Consider the following 6,150-nt stretch of genomic DNA (forward strand, 5'->3'; position numbering starts at 1 on the left):
ATTGTGGCTCAGCGGTAGAGTGCTTGCCTAGCATGCTCAGGGCCCTGGGTTCGATCCTCAGCACCACACAAAAATAAGTGAATGAAATAAAGATATTGGGTCCAACTAAAACTGAAAAAAATAAAATATTAAAAAAAAAATCAGGGCTGGGGTGGGTGGCTCAGTGGAAGAGCACTTGCCTAGCATATGCAAGGCCCTGGGCTCCATCCCCAGCACTACGAAAATGAAAATAATAATAATTAAAAATCACATTCCCAATAATGAGCAACTGTCACATGCTTCCCACTAGAAAGGTGTCCCAAGGACACATCAATTCTATGTTTTTTTTTTCCTACCAAAATTGCATAGCCTGAGTGAAGCTCTGAGGAAACATTAAAAGAACCCAAATTGAGGGACCAAACTCAAATGAATGACCCTGTGCTTTCTAAAACTAGCGAAAGACCAAGGAGGGCTGGGTGTGGTGGCTCATGCCTGTGATCCCCACCCCACCCCCGCGGCTGGGGGAGGCTGAGGCAGGAGGATTGCAAGTTCAAGACCAGCTTCAGCAATTGAGTGAGGCCCTCGGCAACTTAGGGAGACCCTGTCACTAAATAAAAAATTAAAAGGGCTGGGATGTGGCTCAGTGGTTAAGTCCCCCTAGGTTTGCTCACCAGGGGCAGAAAACAAAACAACAACAACAATAAAAACCATAAGGAGCTAAGAAACTGTTTCAGATTTAAAGAGATTTCAGAGACATGACAACTAACTGCAATGTGTGATCCAGGATGGGACCAAAGACCAGAAAAAAAAAGAGATGAATGACATTAGTGGGTGGCAAACTCGGAATCTGAACCGAGGATTAGATAATTGCTGGGTATTGGTGTTCCATTTTCTGCTTTGATAAGTTTTAAGTTTGGAAGAGAAAGTCTTTGTTCTCCAGAATCACACATGGATATTTTTAGAGATAAAGGGACCTGAAGTCTTCAAAATCCTCTCACGTGGTTCGGAAATAGATATACGGAGACAGACAAAGAAAGAACAGATGATACAGGGAGTGGGGCAAAATATTAACACTTGGTGAATCCGAGGAAAGGATAAATAAATGTGCCCGTGTTGTTCTCGCCATTTTTCTATGAATGTAAAATTATTACAGATTTAAAAATCGCCCAGTGATATTCCAATCTGAGTGTGACGGGGGAGAGGAGGGACACACAGGCAGAGCACAGGAGACTTTCGGAGCTGTCACGGTAGACTGTGTCACCCTACATTTGTCAAGACCTCTAGAAGAGCTGGGCATGGTGGCATATACCTGTCCTCCCAGCAGCTCGGGAGGCTGAGGCAGGAGGATCACAACGTCAAATCCAGAGTATTGGAAAATGAATTTGCAACATGCAATTGTCAAAGGACTGATGACTAGAATACAGTGGTCCCTGGGTATCCATGGGGGACTGATTCCAGGGCTCCCCCACAGATATCAAAATCCCAGGATGCTCCAGGCCCTTCATAAAATGGTGTGTTACCTCCCTGCATGGTGGCACACGCCTGAAATCCCAGCGGCTTGGGAGCCTGAGGCAGAAGGATCTCAAGTTCAAAGCCAGCATTAGCAATTTGGCAAGGCCCTAAGCAACTCAGCAAGATCCTGTCTCTAAATAAAATATTAAAAAAACGGCTGGGATGTGGCTCAGTGGTCCAGTGCCCTGGGTTCAAACCCCCCAAAAAAAAAAAAAAAAAAAGTATGTAACCTACATATATACTCCCATGTCCTTTAAGTAATCTTTAGATAAATTGTCATACTTAATACAAAATAAACATTCTGCAGATAGTTGTTATACTGTATTTTTTAGGGAATGATAGCAAGGGGGGGAGGGCAGCACAGGTTCTGCGCATGTGCAATGCTTTCCCCAGCATTTTCAATTGGAGTTGGTTGAATCCATGGATTCAGAGCCCTTGGATATGGGGCAGACACTACACAGATTTTTTTTCCCATAACATCTCAATAGGAAAAAATGGACCAAGGATGTAAACAGGTATCTTCCATAAGAGAAAACCCAAATAGCCAATAAAGATGTGCTCAACTTTTTCATAGTCAAGGAAATTTGTGTTACAACAAAGAGAAGCAATTACCTACTTGCTCAATTGACAAAAAAAAAAAAAAAAAATGAGGCCTGAGAAGAAAACCTGCTAGGGCGGCCCGCCCTGCAGTGGAAGAGTCTATTCCTGTTCCTCCATAAATCCCATTAGGCAAGGTTCAGGGGACTGTTCTTGGACTTTAGAGCTGCAACACTTCTTGGCTGCAGAGGTCTGCAGCTTGTGCAGACCCCCACCTGCCAGAAGAAGCAGTGGATTGAGTTGCATCTCGGAACTCCAGTTTCAGAGGTGTTTGCACATGCTCTGCAGCTGCCTGGCCCAGGCAGAATGACTCAGGAGGAGCATTTGTGCCCGGGAATCAGAATCAGAGATCATGGCAGCTCAGCTGGTGCCGGAGAATGCTCTCAGCCTGGTGATGATTATGTCTCACGAACATAATTCATTCAACATACATTCATTGAGCACCTACTATCCTCTGGACACTCTTCTGATGAGTTCCAACAGGGCACAGTGGTCATGGCTTTTCTCTGCCCCACACGGAAGACTTAGCTGGAAGAGCCGGGGGCTGGGGTGACTTGACAGCTGGAAGTGTGGAATCTCCTAGAGGCATCTTCATTCACAGGTTGGATGATCTGCCTTGAAAGAGGAAGAGAACATAAGACAGGCTGATTTATTGTGTGAGAAAGTTCAGGAAGACCTAAGAGAAAGATAAGAACAATATGACAGAGAAGTTGAAGAGAGTCTCCAACTCTTTTGGGATAGTGGACATGGAATTGGGGGCTGTCAGAAATTCTTTGACTGAGGTTGTGGAGGAAAGAAATGAAGCCCAGAGGCAACTCTATCATGAACAGAATGAGAAATACAGTTCATGAGATTCTGGACAATCAACTTTGCTATGAAAAGGAGTTGGATGATCTTAAGAAACAACTGGAAACTTCATTTTCACACTGTGCGTGTCTAGACATAGAAAATCCATTCCTGAGGCAGGAGGTTCTACCTGGGGAAGGAATGAAAAGAAGATGCAAAACAAATAATAATAATAATAATAATAATAATAATAATAATAATAATAACAAACTGGACGAGAAGAAAAAGCATTTGGAAGAAGAAATACCCTCCAAAGACCTAGGGAGAATACTATGGTAGAAGTTGATCTGATAGAGCAGGATGAAAGGATCACTGAACAGAGAGCAAGAGAGGACGCCTTGGAGGAGATGGTGCGATTTTCACAGGCACAAAGCTATTTACATAATTTAGGAGAGCATCACGGGGCTTCAAGGAGAAGGAAAATGAAGCCGAGAATTCAAGACATGGAGCCCCCAGTCCGTGAAACGACCATTCAAGCTTCTTTCATAAGAGAGATGGAAAAGTCAGAGCAGCTCTCTTGAGAAGAAATGGACACTGGAATAAATATCCTTGTCAGATGAACTTCACACGACAAAGGAGAGGCCGGCGGAGGTCAGTGCTGGACTTGTCACAGAGGAAGAGCAGAATCTGACCTCACTGACCGCACTCCATCAAGGCCTGCCCTAGACCACCCTTCCACTGGAAACGGTCCTGGCAGGTCCCTACTGGGCAGAAGGTGTATGGTAAGCCCAGAGCTCAGTGGTCATAAGCCACACCCCCTGTCCTGACAAGGACAAATGGCACAACCCTGACCGCAAATGGCTGCTGAGCTTGAATCTAGAACTTCAGGGCTTTCTATCCTGGGATCGACTAAGAAGTGGAGACACACCTTCGGAAGCATCACAAGAGTAGAGCAAAAAATTGGAGACGAGAATATATGAGCTGAATGATCCTATCTTATAGATGAGGCGTTTTATATAGCATTTTAATTGTTTCTCATTAAAAATGTGATCTGGAAATTGTAGGGAAAAGAATCTATGGTAAATATACGATGGAATTCATATAAATTGAAGAAGGTCTCTTAGCATGTATGACTTAATAAATACTGTAGTGTTATATGTTTGGAAAGAAAACTGTCGAACACCAGGCCTCACCATCCCAAGCTTGTCAAGGGTGTGGGACAGAGGAATGGGCATCACTGTGGAAGTGCCAACAGGTACAGTCGCTTTGGAAAACGGCTTGGCATGGAACTCCTAAGTAAATTCCCACAAGACTGCATTTCTCTGAACTGGAGGAACGTGTGCAGAGTAATCCCAAGAGGTAGTTCAGCAGAGCAATAGAACTTACAATAGGACTGATAAGTAAATTACCATTGTTCTAGTCAGCTTTTTCGCTGCTGTGACCAAAAGACCTGACAAGAACAATTGTAGAGGAGGAAACATTTGTTCAGGGACTTCAGCTGACTCCATTCCTCGGGGCTCAAGGTGAGGCAGGAGGACATGGGGCAGAAGATTGTAGGGGAGGAAAGCAGTTCAAGACTTCACACCAGGATGCAGAGAGAGCTCTGCTCAACACAGACAGAATGTAAACCCCCAAGGGAGGCCCCCAGGGACCCGCCTCCTCCAGCCACACCCCACCTGCCTACAGTCACCACTCCGTTAATCCCTATCAGGGGATTAATCCACTGACTGGTTTAAGGGTCTCCTAATCCAATTGTTTCACCTCTAAACCTTTTTGTGTTGTCTCACACCTGAGCTTTGGGGAGACACCTCATATCCAAACCATAGCAATGAGACAATATATTCCCACAACGAAATAATCTAGAAAACTGAAAATGAGCAAACAACTACTCACGATATGGATGGTTCTTAAAAGCAGAAGGTTCAATGAAAGAAATGTGACATGAGAAGATAGACCATAGGAATCATCCATCCATATAAAGTTAAAAAATGATTTTAGAGTACACGTACACATAGACTCACCAGAAAGAAAGGTATCAGGACGGTTGCTATTTCTAAGGATGTGAGAAGACAAAGGACTCACAGAGTTTTGTTTCAGTGTTTTTTAGTCTTTAAAAGGGGAAATGTTGCTCATAATATTTTGTGCATTAACCCAGGTGGTAAGTATATGGATAAGTCCTTTGTAAAACATGTGCAGTTTGCATTAAACTGTAATATATAGAGTGTGCTTTTCCTCATTAACAATATTCTTTACAACTAAAAGAGGATAAAATTATCTTTGTTCTATAATATACTTGATACAATGAAAAATTCAAGTGCATTACAACGTTTAATTTAAAAACACAAAGTCATACATCAACTAGAGGGAAATATAAGCAAATAAGTGCCTAACACGAGAGCTAAGTGGCTAGGAATTACTTTTCCAAGCATATGAGTAAAGGCAAAAACCATGAAAGAAAAAAAAGTGGGTGGATTTTATTTCATAAAAATGCAAAAGGTCCTGTACGCTGAAATATTAAATAATAAAATAAAAGACAATATAAGGGCAATCGACATCTGGGGAGAGGAAGATACTAGGCAATGTTGAGATGCATCTGGCTTTTGTGAATTTGGAAGAGGGCAAGAATAGACTTATACTCACAACAACTGATTAAATTAAATGTTATAACAGCCTCTTTTTTTTTTTTTTTAATTGGTACCAGGGATTGAACTCAGGGGTGGTTAACTACTGAACCACATCCCCGGTCTTTTTTATATTTTTTAATATTTTATTTTGAGACAGGGTCTCACTAAGTTGTTTAGGTCCTCCTTAAGTTGCTGAGGGTGGCTTTCTACTTACAATCCTCCTGTCTCAGCCTCCTGAGCCGCTGGGCTTACAAAAGGGCACCACCCTTTTGTAAGGAATTACCACCTGTTTGGAGTAGACCTAACTTCTAACTTCCTGAGCCTAGATAGTGCACCAGGGGACAGCCAACATGCAGAGGAGCTTCTTGGGCCTCCCAATTCTGTTCTCTGAAACTGAAATTTGGGCACCAAGATATAAGATAGAGGCTGGGTGCAGTGGCGCAGGCCTGTAATCCCAGCGGCTTAGGAGGTTGAAGCAGGAGGATCGCAAGTTCAAAGCCAGCCTCAGCAATAGCAAGACACAAAGCAACTCAGTGAGACCCTGTCTCTAAACAAAATACAAAATAGGGCTGGGGATGTGGCTCAGTGGTCAAATTTCCCTGAGTTCAATCCCTGGAACCCCCCCCCCCCCCAAAAAAAAAAAAAACCCACA

The sequence above is a fragment of the Marmota marmota genome, unplaced genomic scaffold (genome assembly GCF_001458135.2).
Source record: "Marmota marmota marmota unplaced genomic scaffold, marMar, whole genome shotgun sequence".
In the NCBI taxonomy this organism is placed as follows: Eukaryota; Metazoa; Chordata; class Mammalia; order Rodentia; family Sciuridae; genus Marmota; species Marmota marmota.